Source organism: Rhinolophus sinicus, linkage group LG01 (genome assembly GCF_036562045.2).
Source record: "Rhinolophus sinicus isolate RSC01 linkage group LG01, ASM3656204v1, whole genome shotgun sequence".
In the NCBI taxonomy this organism is placed as follows: Eukaryota; Metazoa; Chordata; class Mammalia; order Chiroptera; family Rhinolophidae; genus Rhinolophus; species Rhinolophus sinicus.
In genome coordinates this window covers 65630043-65650758 of record NC_133751.1, presented here as the reverse complement: position 1 = coordinate 65650758, position 20716 = coordinate 65630043, and positions in this window count along the sequence as shown.

Genomic DNA, 20716 nt, shown 5'->3' with positions numbered 1-20716 from the left:
AAAAAACAGATGCAGCCGAATCCCCCACATACATTCTAGGGGTTTTTACAGTGTCTGTGTCTGTCTGTGGGCTGAGAGGCTGTGCCCTGCAATCATACATAGCTACAGCAAGAGTAATACGAAAGATCATTTCATGGCTAGAAAAACTGGAAAATTTAAGATGGAGGTATTTTGCACTGGGCTTGTTTTCCCTATCTACCCCCTTGTTCTATTTTTAATTTGATGCTTTCTGTGATAGCATTCTTTTCTTTTTCAATTTGGAATTATAATTGCTCTTATACCAAAAAAAAAAAAAAAGATGTGTTGTATGTATATACACTCGTTAGATAAGAATGAGTTTGTAACATATATAATAATAATATCCCTAAGACAAGTTGGTTAGAGTTGGATCCTGATTTACCAACAGGCAGTGTGCATATTGGTTCTTTAGAAGTCTAACTCCCTCCCTTAGAAATAATAAATTTCCTTGTGGCACTTAATAATTCCCATAATACACAATATGCTTGATCCTTAATATACAATATACTTAATCCTAACCTGAGAAGCAAAAGAATATAGTGGAGTTACTTCATGAACTGTGTGACATTGAGCAAGCTATTTAATTTGACTGATCGTAGCGCCTTACTTTAAAGTGAGGATAACAATCATATCTACTGGTTTGGGTTATTTTGAGACTTAAATGACAAAGTAGTTATAAAGTGCTTAGCACATCGCTTGGCACACAATATTCTTACTATCCAGAATCTGACACAGTGCTTGGGACAAAATAAGGACTCAATAAAGTTGTGTTGAAAAAAACAGAATGAATGAATGAACGACCAAAGAAAATTTAGCATTTAATAATATCTTCAGGGGAAATATCCTGGATCATATTTTCCTGACTACCTTCTCCCATCTCTTGTGCTTTTGCTAATGTGGGTGGAAGATGCCTCTCCTGGCCTCACTCCTGAATGGTAATGAGGACACCTCCAACTCTACTCCATTAAGGCAGCTTCAAGACCCAGTAAGGATGAGGGCTGAGGGTGGAAATGAGAGGGTAACATCTGGGGGGAGGGTCTCTATGGTTCTGGTTTAGGGTAGAATAAGGAACATAAACACTGGTTTTGAGTCTCCAAAAGTACAGAGGAAGGAAAGAGTCTCAGTCAGATTAGAGATATAGGTATCACGGTTTTGAAAGGGAGGAAAAAGGATGCTAAGGAAAGAAAAACATACACGTATGTATAAGAGAGAGAGAATCCTATGTGCAATAATTAAAGGCAAGAGTTCTGGGGACGCAGGGAAGGACTGATGATATATGTGTGAAGGGAGGAGGGATATGCTGAGATGGGGTCTACAGGGAGGGGAGGGGCAGCAATAGAATGAGGTATGTCAATGTAGCAATAAAGGGGTAAGATAAAGGGGCAAAGGGAAACAATCGCTATATGGTGAGGCCTGGGGACTGTTCAGTTTCACAAGCAGGATGAACAGCAAGGCAGAAACAAGAGCCAGGCCATGTTTGCACATGTGGTCCAGGTCTATTACATTACTAACGCCCAAGGGGTGGGGAGGAGTTGGAGACATCTATTCAGACAGAGGAAGTTAAAAAGGCACCACCAGGTAAGGGATAAAACTGGGGCACAGGCTCTACCACAGGCAATTGCAGAACATAGGAAGGCAGAGTCCCAGCTGGAGAAGTGCACCTCAGCAAAGTTCGGTGAGATAGGCGACTGGGCCACCAAACTAAAGGAAAATCCTCTTTGCACTCTAACAGCCCTAGCCCATCTCACTCACTCTCTCTTTTGGGCTTTGAAGATCAGGCCTAATGTTTCTGGCCTGGCCCCCAGAGCTGCAAGGGGCGTCAGAGCTGCAAGGGGCGTCTTCCTTCCCACCATTGTTGTACTCCGCAAAGGTCTAAGGACAGGTTTTGCCTCACTTTGGGGGATCATATTCTCCCTCATTCCTATAAGTTAGACTTCCCTGGAGTGTTTGACCCAATTTATCTTATTCCAGAAATGCATATTCCCTTAGATTAGAAACCAGATTTCAACATGAAGCCTCTGCCCTGCCTTGGTGGTTCCCAGGTCAACCCTGTGACAAGGCATGAAGGCCCTATGGCTAAACCCACTTATTGCAGAGGCAAAGGACTCCCTTAAATAGGGATATTTTCTCAGCGAAGATTTCCCAGTTAGTAAGGGTTTGCATTTCTCAACTTCTTAATTGGAGATCTGATAATTTAGTAGATCATGTGGAAAAATGCTACTAGCACTTAAAGTTATGGAAGATGATTGGACATTCTTTGCTTAAAACAAAGAAAACATTCTTGCAGCTAATTCACGTGCATTTGTAAATGAGTAAAGTCTGTTTCATTTTGACTCTGTGGCATTTCATGTTTTCATGAAGATGGAATCTAGAGCAGTACCTGCATGAAGGAGGTAATGGGCACCCATACTCGCACCCTGTGTGTGATGCATGGCTCAATTTACCATCTTCAAACAGCAACAAATAAGTTTCACAAACACAAACATTGTTTATGGTTTAAAAGAGTGGAATGAAAATTACTGAAATAGATTTCTTTGAGGGAGGGTATTAGCTCTAGAAGTACATGCATAAATAATGTGTCCCTTAGTACTCTGAAGGTTTTTCCATAACGCAGAAATATTTAGCACCCACCCCAAACAGCTCACTGTGTTTGAGTTTTTCTGTTTATAATATTACATGGAAAATGGATATTCAAACTCACAAAGATGCTGATGGAACTAATGAAATGCCAAGGAGAACAAAAACAAAATGCTTACATGGATACATGTGTGTGAGTGATTATAAATCTAATTATATATATGTATATATGTGTGTATATATATATGTATATATATACACACACACATATATATATACACATAATAATTATTCAACATATATACTTAACATAGATTTATTTATTTTTTTAGTACCAGGTGAATAGAATTAGTTTGTATGTGGCAATGGGACTAACTAACATAGGTTTTAGTTTCATGGCTCATTGCTCTCACTGCTGTGTGACCTTGGCCCAGCCAGTAACCTTCTCTGACCCTCAGTTTCTGTGATGCCCTTAGGTGAACATTCATTTGAAAACACTGTGTAAACAGCAAAGAACTTTATAAATGTATGTTTGCTAGAACCTAAATGGATACAGGAGCATAAATGCATACAGTTTAAAGACATTAAGCCACAGAGGGACTTCTTTATAGCATGCAAATACCTAAATTTAGATTTCAAATATTAGAACATAGAGGTATTCCAAGTAAATAAACAGTGTAGGACCTTATGTAGCAAATAAGAACATGGATTATATATCTCAAGTATTTCCTCCTGCCACCCAAAGGACAATCAAGGGCTTACATACTTTTAAATTGAAGGGGTGAAAAAAACAGAGAGTGAAAAGAAAAGGCTACCAATAATGCATGTTCTTATACTGATACATTTTCTAGAGACAAAACTGGGGCAAAAAGCATGAATGATGTTTGATATGGTCTGAAGATACCAGTATTTGTGTTTGAATTTCCTTCTCTTAGTAGACTTCCCAGACTTAGACCCTGCCATGTACCCATTACCTTCCTGTAACCTGCTACCATCTCTAACTCCTCTCTATTCTTTCCCTGTTACATTTTTCTTTTTAGCTCTGCCTCTTTTCTATTATCTTTGCAAAGGGTAAAAACTCATGACTGATATACTTACATGAAGAGGCCCTATAATTTCTGGAGTAATATACCCATTTGACTGGTGTGCCACCTCCCAACAATCCTGATAATCCTGAGAGACTCAAACAAGTTAGGAGCTTTATGTAAGGTGACACAGCTGGTGACAGAAACAGGATTGACATTCAGACCTACTTAGCTTCACTGACTATATACTTTTTCCCAAAGAGCTAGAAAGGAGAGTTCTAGTGGTAAGGAGTTTGACCTGGGACAGGAAGACAGGAAGCGGACAAGTCAAACCAGTATGCATGTGTATGCAATGAAAATTGTTTTTCATGGTGCTTAACCTGAACATGGATCATTAACAAATATATAACCCAAAACAACAAAAGAACAAGACAAACAAATGAGAAACAAAAACTCACAGACACAGACAATAGTTTAGTGGTTACCAGAGGGTAAGGGGGGAGGGGGGTGTTAGATGAGGGTAAGATGGATCAAATATATGGTGATGGAAGGAGAACTGACTCTGAGTGGTGAACACACAATGGGATTTATAGATGAGGTAATACAGAATTGTACACCTGAAATCTATGTAACTTTACTAACAATTGTCACCCCAATAAATTTTAATTAAAAGAAAAAAAGAAAGAAATATATAGATGGACTTCATTTATTCTAACACCTCTCTGAAACTGTAGGTAAAATTTTGTTTGTCTATATGTAGATGCATTTTTTTTTTTTATGGAAATAGTTTTCATTAGATTTTCAAACGGGTCTATAACCTAAAAATAGATAAGAACAACAAAGCTATTTAAAGGTAATGGTGATAAAATTTCTAAAATGTGTTATTTATATAGGTGTTAACATTAGACTGTTTTTCATACATCATTTAATTTCATGATGATCACAATTGTGATGGACACAAATGAAGACTGTTATCGCTTAGCAGAAGTTGATGGTACATTTTAAAGTTTGGCTTGTCTCAACATGACCTAAAAAGAATTGGGATTACTCAGAAGACGGAAGCAGTGTGAGATTTAATTTACAATGTATGCCCCACTTCAAATTAATATGTTACAAATGACATTCAATATAAAGTATTTTGATGTACTCACACAGCAATAAAACACATCTTTATGGGACTGCTTGGGGGAGGAAAAGTATTTTGGAAAAACAAAAATTACCAATTCTTTTAGTCAGCTTTGCTTAGTGCAGCCCTATGTACACAATTCATAGGGGATTAGACTCATGCACAATGCTTTCTAATTGAGAGTTGACCATACTATACATAGTAATAGTTCAGTGATACCCTTTGGTATAATGTGCCCAAATAATCCTTCTTTCTATATTTATACACAGGCAGAAGAGATACACAGGCTATTCTTGCCTTGTCAATATAGTGGGGTATAAAAAGCCTCCAGGATTTATTATCTTACAGAATGAGCTGGCTCATCCTAAAAGGAAACTCTGGAGATAAAATTCTCTCCTAGAGGTGAGACACACTCGAACTTGCCAGGCTCCTCACCCTTTCACCATAGGAAGATCAGGCCTGCTCAGCCCAAAAGAGCAAGAAAGGGGATTAAGAGCTCGATTGTCACTGAAGTTCTGTAATTAAACCCCTTATCAAATAATTTTCACATTTGAAATGAAGGTTCAGGTGGAAATACTAGGTTAATGACCCTACAAACCAGATTTAGATGTGAAATAGGCATTGGAAATGCCAGCCTGATTACATCGATGGCATACTGAAGAAAAGAAACTGAGAGTAGCTTATAGGAAAAAAACAAAAATGAAGGCAATATATTGGTTAATCCATTCATTAATTCACTCAACTAAAATGTATATGGCCCACTCCAAAATAGGTGTCCAACTGAAATAAAAATGTATGTTCATATAAAAACCTTTACTGTATGTCAATAGCAGATTTATCTATAACCACCCCAAACAGGAAACCCCCCCAAATGTCCTTCTACTGAGGAATAAACAAACTGCATTATATCTATATGAGGGAACACTACTCTGTAATAAAAATAAGCAAATTCCTGATACATTCTACAACGTGGATGGATGTCAAATGCATTGTGTGAAGTGAAAGAAACCAGACTCAAAGACCACATACTGTATGAGTCCATGTATGTGGCATTCTGGCAAAGGCAAACTATAGGGACAAGGAACAGATCAGTCATTGTCAGGGTAAAGGGGAAGGAGGGCTTAACTACAAAGAATTAGCACAAGGGGAAGGTGTGGGGGATAATGGAACCATTTTGTATGTTGATTACAGTGGTGTTACACAACTCTGCATTTCTCAACATATAGAACTGGACACCAAAAGGAGTGGATTCATCACATCCATATACCACACGCATATTGAAAAACTAAATTTGAAATAAAAATGGCAATAAAATATTCCAATTTCAAAAGCAATTTTATTTGAGATCTTTTATTTCTTGGACTCTGTGAGTTCAGAGATGGGGAAAAGCAAACAAAACAAAACAAAATACAAAAATCATTTTCCTTGACCTTAAATGTCACAAGCTAATGAGCAAGACAAGCTTGTCAGGAGAAACAGAAAAAAGCTTTAGTAGCTACAGAAGGGGTATGCGACATCTAAAGTATGAGGAAAATCCATTATTACTGGAATAGATTTTCTCTCCTGATCACTTTTGCCTGAAATGTATTATCATAGCTGTAACTTTTGCTACTAAAACAAGTCCAACTCCCCCAAAGTGAAGGAGGTTTCATCCCAGGGTTCCCATGCCTGCCCTAGACTTCTGGTCTGAATTTCAGTGTAAGGCTGGTGGATATCGTGGCCCCTCTCCTCTCCTGCCCCATAACCTCAACTGCTGTTATTCAGCGGAATGTAGCCTCTACCCTACCACCCTGCCCTACCTTTTCCTTCAGCTATACCAACTCACGATGGAAAAGACATTCTCCTCCAAAAGGCTCATGGTTTTGGGGAGAGTGTCAGTGACCTATCAGGTGAAATGAATAGCTTCTGGGGACCACAGAAGGGGCAAGGCTTATTTCTCCATCTCTGATGGATATACAGAGTTGATAGTTTAAAAAATAGCTAAACTGCACTTGTGGGCTTTTTATTTTTTATTTTTTCCTTTTCCATTTTCTCCATCTCCTGGGAGCCAACTGAGCAGCTCCCTCCCTGCCTTATCTCACAGACTACAGTAATGAGCTCCAGGGGGACCTCTCTACTGCCTTTGAAGTAACACGTTTCTCTGAATACACTTTGAAATTTCTTTCCTACATTGTTTGTTTCTTGTTGGCTCTGAAGGTCTCCTTGTAGGAGGGGTCTGACAGATGTTGAGGGGAGGTGCAATCCAGCATGACAGTTCTGGTATGTGTAAATTGAACAACAACAACAACAACACAAACAAAACAAAATAAGAAAGAAATAAGGGGTGGGGGGGAATCCCTTCCAACCCACTGCCAGAACAGAAATCTAAGTCCTTGGGCTGGAGTTGCTGAAGCAGCCTGCAGGCCCCAGGCAGAGGAAGACAGCCAAGGACAGATTGCAGCTGGGACTCCTAAAAGCTGTCACAGAGGAACTGACCTCCTGGAGACAGGTTCTTCTGGGAAGAACTGAGAGACAAGTCCAGGGGAGGGGCAGACCCGGAGAAGGCTCCTGATTCCTTGCTTTGGGATTCTAAATGCGAAAAGATCCTGCATCTGAAATAGTTCAGTAACCCTGCACAGCAAACAGTAAGAATACACAGCACATCCATTTTAATCTTTAAACGATCTACATTGGAAAAACATAAAGCATTTAGCATTTAGGAGACACTAAGGAAAAAGGATACAAAATGCAGACAGAAATATTTTCTAGACCCTTGACTAAGCCAACCACTGCACTCAGGATGAAAGAATTAAATTTCAGACTACAGAGAAATAATCAGCCACTATTTCCAACAGATGGGACTTCAATTAGACAATAGTGGGAATATAGAGAAACCTAGATTGCACTAGTCCTTGAAACATGAAGAGGGTAATCCTCTGTCTAGAAACCCAGTGTAGAATGGAAAACCATACTGACAAAGTCCACTCAATATTATCGCGTTTTCTTTTCATGAAAAGACTTGTCTGAGAAGACCATTAGATTTGGAAATGTGGGCTAGAGGACAAGGTCCCCGAGGGAAACTTGTGTTACTCGAGCAGAACAGCAGAGGCAGAGTGGAACCTGTCCAGTTGTAAGGACACTAGGAATTTTCAGCATGTTCTCACTCTTGCTTCTCTGGACTCCTTCTCAACATCTGCCTCATCGTTTTATAATCACAACTCAAACTCATATCTGAACATGGGTTTATAATCTCCTTGGCTTCTTTGCCTTGCAATGTTATTGAAATTTTAATCATCTTTGTTTGATTCTTATGATTTCTCTTCCCTGTCCTTTTGGCTCAGTCATCTCTAAATCATGCTTATTCTTCTTTTGTGAAATATTTTATCTTACGCCTTACCTTCTTCTCTGGAATCACTTTAAGTCTCTATCAACACTCAGCTAAAGTCTGAAAGCTCTCCTTAAATGGGTATCCTTGGCTTTCGTAACCTTCCCCCTCTCTAAACTTCAGCTGAATTTTCTTATTCACTCTTCAGTGTCTAATCCCAGATAAGAAACCCTTAAAATTATTATTTTTATGGAATAAAGACAGCATTCCTCAATTCAGAATTAGAGTCAGATACAAAAAAAGGCATTTGACAAAATTCAACATCCATTTATGATAAAAAACTCTCAACAAAGTGGGTATAGGAGGAACATATCTCAACACAATAAAGGTCGTATGTGACAGACCCACAACTAACATCTTACTCAACAGTGGAAAGCTGAAAGCGTTTTCTCCAAGATCAGGAACAAGGCAAGTACACCCACTCTTACCACTCTATTCAACATAGTATTGGCAGCCCTGGCCACAGCAATCAGACAAGACAAAGAAATAAAATATATTGAAATAGGAAAAAAAGAAGTAAAGCTGTCATTATTTACAGATGATATGATACATAGAAAATCCTAAAGATTTCACAAAAAAATTATTAAAACTAATTAATTAATTCAGTAAAGTTGCAGGATACAACATTCATATTTAGAAATCTGTTGGGTTTCTGTATACAAATAACAAACTATCAGAAAGAGAAATTAGGAAAACATTTTCATTTGCAATTGCATCAAAAAGAATAAAATGCCTAGGAATTAGTTTAACAAAGGAAGCAAAAGACTGGTACTCTGAAAACTGTAAGATTTTGAAGAAATAAACAAAACACAAATAAATGGAAGGATATACTGAGCTCGTGGATTGAAAGAATTAATATCATTAAAATGTCCATACTACCCAAAGTAATCTATAGATTCAATGCAATCCTTATCAAAATACCAATGGCATCTTTCACAGAACTAGAACAAATAATCCTAAAATTTATAAACAACAACAAAAGACCCACAAATAGTGAAAGAAAGATTGAGAAAGAAAAACAAAGTTGGAGGTATCATTGTCTCTGATTTCAAACTATCCTATAAAGCTATAGTAATCAAAAGAATATGGTACTGATACAAAATAGACACATAGATCAATGGAATACAATAGAGCCCAGAAATAAACCCTAGCTTATATGATCAATTAATCTACAATAAAGGAGGCAAGAATATACACTGGGAAAAGATAGACTCCTCAATAAATGGTGCTGGGAAAACTGAATTGACAAATGCAAAAAATTAAACTAGGCCATTTTCTTACACCATACACAAAAATAAACTCAAAATGGGTTAAAGATTATAATGTAGGACCTGAAACCATAAAACTCCTAGAAGAAAATATAGGCAGTAAGCTCTTTGATATCAGACTTAGCAACATTTTTTTGATATGTCTCCTTGGGAAAAAGCAACAAAAGGAAACATAAACAAATGTGACTACATCAAATTTAAAAGCTTTTGTACAGTGAAGGAAATCATCAATAAGATGAACGGGAACTTACTGAATGGGAGAGGATCTCTGCAAATGATACATCTGATTAGTTGTTAATATCCAAAATACATAAATAACTCATACAACAAAAAAGCAAAACAAACAAACAAACAAAAGAAACAATTCAAAAATGAGCAGAGGACTTGCATAGACATCTCTCCAAAGAAGACATACAGATGGCCAACAGACACATGAAAAGATGATCAACGTCACTAATCATCAGGGAAATGAAAATCAAAATCACAATGAGATATCACCTCATAGCAGTTAGAATGGCTATTATCAACAAGACAAATCATAACAAGTGTAGGCAGGGATGTGCATTGATGGGGAGGATTGTAAATTAGTGTAGCCACTATAGAAAATAGTATGGAGAGTCCTCAACAAATTAAAAATGGAATTGCCTTTAAGACCCAGCAATTCCACTTTGGGGTATTTATTCAATGAAAATGAAAACAATACTTTGAAAAGATATATGTTCTTTGCTTCTTAACTTGGAATATATTATTGTCTTTTTCCCCCCAAATTTATTTTTCAATATGTATGTAGTCAATCCATTCCTTCTGGCATACAGTTCTGTGTTTTAACAAATGCAGAGCTGTACAACACCACTATAATCAAGATACAGAGTAGCCGTTATGCACCCCCCTCCCCCAACACACACCCACTTGTGATAATCCTTTGCAGGTAAGCCCTCCTTCCTCTTTACCCTGACAATGACTGATCTGTTCTTTGTCCCTATAGTTTGCCTTTGGCAGAATGCCACATACATGGAATCATACAGTATTTGGCCTTTGAGTCTGGCTTCTTTCAATTCACACAATGCAATTGACATCCATTCACATTGTAGCAAATATCAGGAATTTGTTCATTTATTAAATATTTAGGATAGTAAGGCACTTCTGGAACTTTATAAAGAATATATACTAAATTTACAGTAGGTTTCCTGTTCAAAATACCTCCTTTCCAGATCTGGAAATAGGACAATGGTGCCCTTATAGCCGTTGCCATTCAATATAATATTAGAAGTTCTAGCCAATGCAAATGCACATGAAAGAGTAATATGGGCTACAAAAATTGAAAGAACTGCAGTAAAGCTATAACTATTTTCAGATGGTATGTTCATTTACATGGAAAATTCATCAGATTTGCCATGTAAACCACTAAAACTCAAAGTAAACTTCTGAAATACTTACGAGTAAGATCAACTTGCACAGCCTAATAGTATTACTCTATTTTGCACAAAATATATTCATCTATTTAATATCAGAAATAGCCAACTTAAAGATATAATAGAAATGAAGTGTCATTCATAAAGACTACAGAATATCCAAAAGTATCTAGAAATTGTTTTGGTCAAAAGTACATAAAGTCTTGGGGTGGCCGGTTGGCTCAGGTGGTTAGAGTGTGGTGCTGGTAGCACCAGGATTGCCGGTTTTATCCCCGCATAGGCCACTGTGAGCTGTGCCCTCCTTAAAAAAAAAAAAAAGAAGGTACATAAAGTCTTACAGAGAAAATTGAAAAATTTAAAACTCTATTATAAATGTAGGCTGAAATAAATAGTGATTGCCACCTTCCTAATTGATGGTTAACACTGCAAAGATGTGTATTATCTATAGGTTAAGCTGGAAATTAAATGTAATTCCCAGTAAAAATACCAGCAGGATCAACAGAATTATTTTAAAGAAGTTCAACAAATTGATTCTAAAAGACATATCAAAAAAATTAAAAATTGTACATTACTAAATATACTTTCAGAAAGTAGATCACAGAAAATCTTAAAAGCATCATGACACATTATAACGCTTTAGTAATAAAAGTAGCATAAAATTTCCACAGAAATAAACAAATAAATGAAATGAGACAGGATAAAGAACTTAAAAACAGATCTATGCATAAACAGTTACTATATACATGATAAAATAGTAATAAAAAGTCTATAATGCAGTAATTATGTAAAATATATTCGGGGGAAAAATAGGTGCATTATATGGAGAACAAATAAAATTGAATGTCTTCCTTATACTGTATTCAAAGATGAATTCAAATGGATTTATAATCTACATATGAAAAGTTAAAAAAAAAACAAAAAGCGAACAAACATGCTAATAGAAAAAAATAAGGAAATATACGTATTTGTTATCTTAGGCGTGAGCATATGATTTTTAAATAAGACTTAGAAAGCAGACACTATAAAGCAAATAATAAAATAATTACTGGCTTTGACTGCACTAGAAATTAAATATTTAAGTTTATGGCAGATTACTATTGATAAAAGTGAAAAGTGTGGACACAATTTGAGAGAATATTTAAAATCTCAAAGGGGGTAATACCAAGACAATGCAATAAATTCCTGTATATCACCTAGAAAAGGCAAAAACTTAATAGAAAATGGGCAGAAATTTCAAAAATAAAGTTCACAGAAAGAAAAAAAGCATATTTATAGCAATAATACAATTAATCAGAAAAATACAAATTAAAACTACCTTGAGATACCAATTTGTACACACCTGATGGGCAAAAAAACCAAAAGTTGGATAATAGCAAGTGTCAACAGCACTACAAAGAAATGGAATGTTTACTAGTAGGAATGTATAAAATGGTTCAGCCAAACTGAAGCGTAAACTGACAAGACTTATTACAACCTGGGCACCGTAAGTCCCACTAGTGGATATTTACTCCAGCACAGCATTCTTTCAAGTGAGGTACTTCTGAACATACAGAAAAAAAAAAAAACTATCCAAGGAAGTATGCAAGCACAAATAATTATAAGGGAATCAGTTATCTGATCTTCAAATTTCTTATATTCTTAAATTAATTTACTGGTTGTCTTCCTTCCTGCTACTTCATTGATCATTGCTCTTCTCCCACTGTAAAAAGAAAGGCCTACCTTTTAGCCATCCAGAGCCTTACTATGGGATGTTGCCCCAGGATTAAAAAACCTGAATCCCTGATTCAAACAAAAAGGTAATGTGAAAACTACAGTGTGATGTGTTAAATTAGAAGCGAGGTAATTTTGTCAATGATGGGATATTCTGATTCAAATATATCAAAAAGTGTAGAAGAGGAGTGAAGACATAGTTCTTTTTATGACCTCAATTCTTCCACCCATGATTATTGTCAAAGAATTCTTGGGCTTTAAGGAAGAGTCCTACAGTGTAGCAAAGCTAATGTAGCAAAGGTGATGGTAAGTAGAGTACTCAGAGAAAGACTCTGTGCCTTGTCTACTGGTTTTAGAATTGTAATATTCAAAATCTGTAAGAAGCATGCTGAACAATATTAATCTATTATGAAAGACTCCCTCACTGCCTTTTTATTATTCTGTTATGAAAAAGGCCTAAGGAAATACTTTCATTTTCCTTGTCTAGTTCTCTGCCTCAGTTGTTTATTTTGCATGAGAAATACGAGGAAAAAGGTTTCATCTATACTTCTCATAGATTCACATTACATCTTTAATTTTAAAAAATACTTATGAGAGGTATTTGTGTGTGGAACATTTATTTAGACCCTTAGGAGAAACATTTTTATTAACTGTTATGTAAGGTTTATATAGTACACTAAAGCCTTTAAGACTTAGAGACATGTGATTGCAAGGAAGAAAGAAGATTTTTACATTTTAATTTACACACAATTTTTTTGTCACAAGGAGTTCTGATAGGATGATCAATAACATACTTTCAAACTTAAAAAATATTTCAGTAAAATAAAATTATGTGAGGGATGTGGAATAGGAATAAAAGTTCAAGGAGAAAAAGGAGCAACGTAAAATCATTGACAGTTAAAAGTTCTGCTTAGGTATTTTCCATTTTTTGTAGTGTTATGGTGAATATCAGAGTTCTATGCTGTGTCCAGATTGTTGTGTCTAAATATTATTTATGTTTCAACTAAAACACAAACAAACAAAAATAACAACAACAACAAAAACTGGTCCTTTGGAAAAGTGGTTGATTCCACATCTGAAGCAGGGAAATTATAAGATGAGATTTCTCATGCCTGAAAGAAAGACAACTATCAAAGACTGTTAGGGCCACATCGGAAGGACACAAAAGCCAACTTAAAGAGGCTTCTATGGCCAAAAATGGGAGAATATGAGCATAAAAAAAAAAATGACTTCATTAGATTGAAACACATATAAAAGTCCAGAAGTTCACAATGATTAAACAAAAAAAAAATCCTCCTTTATAACCCTTGAAAGTTGCTAGGGCAACATCTCATTATCCTGACACCTGATTAAGGTAAAAGACCAAGTATTTTTCTTGCCTTCCCTATAGGGTTGCTTTTCAGAGTAACCAAATAGTTGATAAGGAAAAAGGTCTTCTTTGTAGAAAACCACAGATAATAAATGAAGGAAGAATGATAGAATTAGAAATAGACAGAATTACACAATTTTGTAATCTTAATGAAATACTGGATATAATGATCATAGACAGCTTTTTAAAACTATTTGACTGGCTTATGGTAAATTTTAAATGGATGGATCAGGTTGACAACACCTGAACCCACTGATGACTCTTAATATCATTAATAGTAGGGCAACCTGCTATTATGTGCCTCCCAATGTGATTTGATAGAAAATACAAAGCATCACCTATGAACTATTCTTGAAAAAAAAAAAAAAAAGATACGCAATCCTTATTTTCATTAATCTACTAGAGTTAACTTTCAGTTTCTAGGAAATGCGGGGAGAAAAAGAAAAACATGTTAAAAATACCATGAAGACACAAGTGCAAAGACTCATTAATAATATCCAGAATATGGGATCTTATATAAGACAAAATATGCAGTTACTTCAACAAATACATGGCACAAAAAAAAAGAATGAAAAATTCAAAATAAACATAAAAATAAAAAATTAAAATAAATGTTAAAAAAAGTTGCTATAGATTTTAAAAGGTATTTAAAAGGAATCAACCATAGGCAGTATGTGGGCCTTTTCTGGATCCTGATTCAAATAAATCAACAACAAAAAAATGTTAAACCAGTACGAAAAATTAGGCACATACTGAGTATTAGATATTATTAAGAGGTAATTGTAAAATATGCTGGTTGTGTTATAATGTTATTGTGTTTTTTGTTGTCAGATATATTACGTTAAAATATTTGTGAATGAAATGATATGATGTCTGTGATTTTCTCTGAAATATTCCAATAGGAAAAAGTTTTAGAAATCACAGTCTTTACAATTATTTAAATTTATAATGAAACAGGTTTTAATGTGAATTAACAATGTGTAATTTTTGCAGAGTTACCACTTTTCAAAAAATTATTAGGGGTACATGTGCATAAAAGTTTGAAAACTTGTCCTAGAGAAAATGTTTTCCAGACACACGACCCTTCTTCCTTACTGAGTCAGTATCTCAAGATACAGTTTTTAAGAAAAAAATCTATTCACTCTCTTAGCCTCTCTTATATTGTTGAAGAGTCGTGCAACTCAATATTGGCCTGTAAAAGGAAGCACTGATTTTGCTGGGGCATTCTGGGAAATGTTCTCTTTCATAAAGAAAGGAGATAAAGTGCTCCCTTATTGCCCCTGACTCTTACACCCCTACCCACGTGACTTTTGTATAGTGCTATGTAAGGACAAGGTGCTAGAAACTGCTGAAGCCATCTTGTGAAAAAAGGGAGAGACCTCATCTGAAGATGACAGAAAAAGTTGGAGCTTGTGTTCTACAGAAGCAGAACTAAGACAGTGTTTGGGGATCAATACCTATGAAAGAAAATTGGTGGGAGCCAGATGGGGCAGAGGGAGAAACCAAACTAATGTAGGACCAATAGAATCTCAGCTAAAATACTGTGAGCTCTTGATAGAAGGATCTCCAGTTAGAGCATTGTATGTGTAGGCCTGTGGCCATGCCTTTAGACCCTAGCCTCAGCCTCGCTCAGTCACTAGACAGAGGCAAGCCTCCCTGGAAAGAGGTGTCAGGGCTGAGGTGGCTCCCTGATGCTGAAGCTGACCCTCAAAGAAGATGACAGTTAAGGGTCGTCTGCTGAATGCAGGCCACCCACCTGTGCTGCAAGTACTTCTTTGAAGGAAAACCTTCCATTATATCTACCAGAGAACCTGAAGTCTTGATGTTCTTGTTGAGCCTCTAAACAAATCTTGGGATTCCTATTTCTGATGTTAGCCAGGCAAGAGAGGTGGGGCGAGGGTAGGAGTGGTTTGAGGTAGAGGGTGGCAGACTTACCCTACCTGGAGCTTGTCCTGAAGGACAGGTGTGGTCAGATAGGAGACTAAAAAGTAAACAAAGATCAAACCACAAAGGGCCCTCCCTATATTACTTGCTAAGTGGTTAAGATCATATCCTAAGTTCTTAAGGTCAGTGGGGACCAATAGAGTTTTAAGCAGGAGAGTAAGATTTGATTTTCAGTTTTGATAATCACTTTCCTTAGTATAGATTTGAAAGATCCAAGGCTTGAGGCAGCTGGAACAGGTAAGAGACAGGGTAACATGCTTTGAATAGTGGCACCAAGAATGGAAATTAGTAAATGCAGCTTGAGCCACATGTTTGTTTTACACAGTAGCTGACCAAAGGTATTGACACAATGCAGTAAGATTTGCCAGAAGAGAAATAGTAGGAGTCGGCGGTGAGCACGAAATAACAGTGCATGCTTGAAAAGAAAACTTAGTTCAGGGGATTATGGGTTCAAATAATAATAAGGAGGACTTCTGTTTATCTGATATTTTTCCAAAACTCTGGAAAAATCATATGTGAATATAAATGCGTCCAAATATATGGGAAATTTATAGTGAGGTCCTGTTATGTGGGTTGAGCTGAGCCTGTGTTTAAAATCAGCTTTGTTGTTTGCAAGGTGCTTATGCTGGGAAAATTTGCATACTTCTCTTATACCCAGTACCTACCTTAGAGGTTTGTTGGAGGATTAAGTGAGAAAAATTGATATGAAGTGCCTGATATGCAATAAATGCTAAACAGATGGAAGCTCTTCTTATTACTTGTGTCACCCAGGACAGAAGTAATGGGTGAAAATACAATTTTTAAAAAGATATATAAATTGGCTCTATAAGAGGGAGGGAGATATTTGTCACCATTTTAAGAAAGAGCATATATATATATATATATATATATGACCAGTAATACATATACAAATGACCCATTACTTAGAAAGAAAGGGTGACTCATAAATTAAAAAATCTGAATAAAGTACACATGAACCTTCCAGGTATGTTCTAAGAAATGATTTGTGTTTATAAGTGCCATACAAATTTAATGTACTAATAATATAATTCAATTGTGTCCAGTTAAATACCTTTGTGTCTTTATTTTCATACCAGACCCTTTTGTTTTCATGACAAATATGTATTCTGGAAAACTAGTTTGCTAAAGGCAATTTAAGTGTAAAGTAAGGCTACTTATTTTCAAACTTCAGACTGTGTACAAAACTGATAAGATAGGCAAGAGATGTACTCGGCTTCAAGTAAGAAAAATAGGTCTGTGATATAATTAGTGGCGCATGAGTTGCCACTGTTTTCCAACAAGAATGAACCATGCATTCTTTTTACTGCACCTCTTATGTAAGCCTAGAGCAAGAGCTCCAGGAATGTGTACCCCGAGTTCATATAGTGTTCCTACTACTGTACACTTGATTAATTTTAGACTGAAGTACAGAAAAAGGGCTGGTTGCATTTATACAGGACACACGATAGGAGGGGAAAACCATCACACAGGATTTGGAAAGATTTTGACAGGCTGAAAAATGGGTGTAAACTAACAAGATGTGATTAAGTAAGTATGCATGTAAAATTCTGCCTTAAGGTTTAAGACTTATGACATGGGAAACACCAGATATAATATATTTCCTTAGGGAAAGAAAGTTTGGTTTTGCTGACTATACAACAAAAGGATACAATAGCACTCTATTATACTACATATTGTATTTTATACTAAAAAAAAAACTATGATCTCTTGGAATACATTGATATAGTAATTCACTAACTCCACCAAAAGTATCTATTGTGTGCATGGCATTGTGAAAATCTGTGGGAAATTCAGAGACTATGTAGAAGGGTTTCAGGTTTACTAGAGCAAGAGATAAAATGGTCCTGTAAAGCCGTTATATAATTATTGAGGCTCTATTACGGATAAGGCGTGGTAATGGTCATGGGGTGGCAACAGAAAAACAAAACAAAACATATACTTATAAAGAGCTTGTAATTTACTATAAATCATAGAATGGGGAGAGATTTTTCAAAAATTTTGAGGATTTAGGCTTATTACAAATTACAACTGCTCAGGGAACTCTAATATTCAGTGGATGAGTTAATCAGATACTCACATATTCATACACACATACATTCCTGTAGAGGTAATAGTTAAGTATTCAGAGGGTTTGCCTCTGGCCAAGGGAAGAGGGTAGCTGCTTCACCTTGGTAGGGATGAGAATTCCCAAAGAAATTCTATTTACACGTCTCAGATCCTCAGCAATTCTAGCCTCTCTGCCTCAGATATTTTTTCTTTCTTTCTTTAATCATCGGTTCTTATTTAACAAAGTTGATTTCTGAGTTGAGTTTGATTTTTGAGAAGATTTAATCAGTTAATCTGATAATTTACCTGATTAACTGACAAGACAAAGGCCTAGGAAGTGAGGTAATTTCCCCCATCCAGCAGTGTAATTTTGTTTTTGTTTGTTTGTTTGTTTGTTTGTTTTTTCCCCCTTCTTCCACCTCTTCCCCCCACCCCCCACTCCAGTTCAAGCCATTGTTTCTCAGTGCTGTTGTGTAGGACACAGCTCCCTGGCCCAGGCTGGTATTATGAGCCTTGCACTCCTCCCAGGTGAAGGGTTCAGTCAGCCGCTCACAGCGGCTCACGGCAGCTCTCGCTAGCTGCCTGCTGCTCACGCTGGCCACCAACCGCTCATGGCAGCACACGGTAGCCCACGGCAGCACTCAGAAGCACTCAGCAGCTCACGCCGACCTCCGACTGCTCAGAGCAGCCAAGCTCTAGGGAGAGCCACGGTTCACAATTTTAGCTGTAGAAAGTGCAGCTCACTGGCCCATGTGGGAATCCAACTGGTGACCTTTGCATTAGGAGCACAGCGCTCCAACTACCTGAGCCACCGAGCCAGCCCTTGTTTTGTTTTACTTGAGGTGACAACCCTGTAAAGTTAGCTGAGTTTTTTTGGCAGTTGCATTTTAATCTTGGTTAGATACACTTCATGCATCCTGTTGTCTTAGACCTTTCCTTTCAGGCAAATCAATACACATGCAAACCCAGTGTGCAGTCACTCTGTATACCATTCACTCTTTCCTTTCACTTTGCATCTACATAGATTTACTGATAGCAAAATGCCACTGTCATGCTTTACTTATAAACTCACGCAACCATCCCTACAACTACTTACACATTATTTTTTATCAATTGTAAATAATAATGGCCAACATTTACACAGTGTTTATGCTTAATATATACCTGGAAATCTCACAATACTTTATATAGAATAACATTTAATTCCTCAAACAAGCCTACGAGTATGATGTAGTCACTATTGTTATCTCCAAATGCTATTAAGGTAGTCTCTTTTTTGATCCATAGATCCTCACATAACACAGTTTTGCTGGAAAAACTAAGAGAAAGATTTTACTAAGGGCATTGTATAAGCTTCCTGGAGAAGATGTCATATGATTTGATGGATGTCAACAATCTTCAATAAGGGGAGGATAAACAAGGTAGAGAGAATGAGAAAATGAAAGGCACATTCCAGGTACAGATAAGTATGAATAAGGTGCCAAAATAAGGAAATGTAAGGTGTCTTAGGAAGACATCTGAACAGTAGGCTGGAAATCAATCACAAAGGCTTTGAATGTCGTGTGAAAAACTTTGGGTTTTATTCTGTAAAGAAATACATCATTTCAGGAAGAGAATTATTTCTTCCCTCGTATGTAAAATAAACAAAGAGAAAAAAATACACTTTACTGATCACCTCCTCACAGATAGCAAACTGCATCCACCTTCCTGGAGGAATCTGGGCCTGGCAAAAGCTCCTGAGTAATGCTAGAGTTTAAAGATATAAAAATCTTATGACCTTCAAGCTGCTTCACCTCTGATTGACACCTGAGCAGTATGACAGTCCAACTCAGACAACCCAAGCACACTTATCAATATGCTGATCACCCAGACCCAGTTATCATCCATATTTCTGTTAGCTGGTTATACAAAGTTTATATGAACTTATGTATGTGAGATTTTACTATATGAAAAGACTGATATTTTCACAACTAGGCCAGAACTTGTACTTTCATGTGAGTGTTTTACTTCGTGGATATTTACTTGAATTTTACTAATGATGCTCTTTAAAAAACCTACAAGAATAACTTTCAAACCCAGGTCCCAAACCACATGAGAAAGGCTGTTTTCTTATTTTACCTATATATTTTGTTACTGAGAACAAATGGAATTAAAGTTGGAATTACCTTCTTAGCGCCAAATGGCTTTTGACTGTTCAGAAAAATAAAATTCATACTCAAAGTATGGAGATTTACTATCAGCAGGAATAATAGCTACCATTCTCCTGCAATTAGTGTGTTCTGAGAACTGTGATATAGATAGATGATCTATTATGTCTCTAAAGCTACGAGATAACTTTGATTTAGGTGGGTTAAATATCACACAGTTAGACATAATGAAGTAGAGGGAAAACAGTCTGCAACATGGAATGTAGAGTATTTAAAATGCATATTTGCATAGCACAGTGGTTAAGAGTTGGTGACATGGGTCAAGGTGTCTGGACCTAAAATCTTGGCTCCATCATTGATGTCTGATCTTGAACTAGTTATCTGTAACTTCCCTTAGTTTCCATAGTTTTAAAATTATGGTAAAATGTTTTCCTTTTTTTTTTTTTTTTTTTTGTACTCTACTATCTACACTCTACTTAACAAAGTAGTTGGTGCTGCCTGCTGGCTGGTTGGTTTAGGAAGCTTCATCGGGGAAGCTTGTCTCTGCTCCATATGGCCTCCAATCCTTCAGCAGGCCAGACTAGGCTTCTTCACATGGCAGTTTCCGGGAAGAATTCCAAGAGGATGAAAACAGAAACTTCAAGGCCTTTGAAGCCTAGACTCAGAACTCCCACAACATCATTCCACCA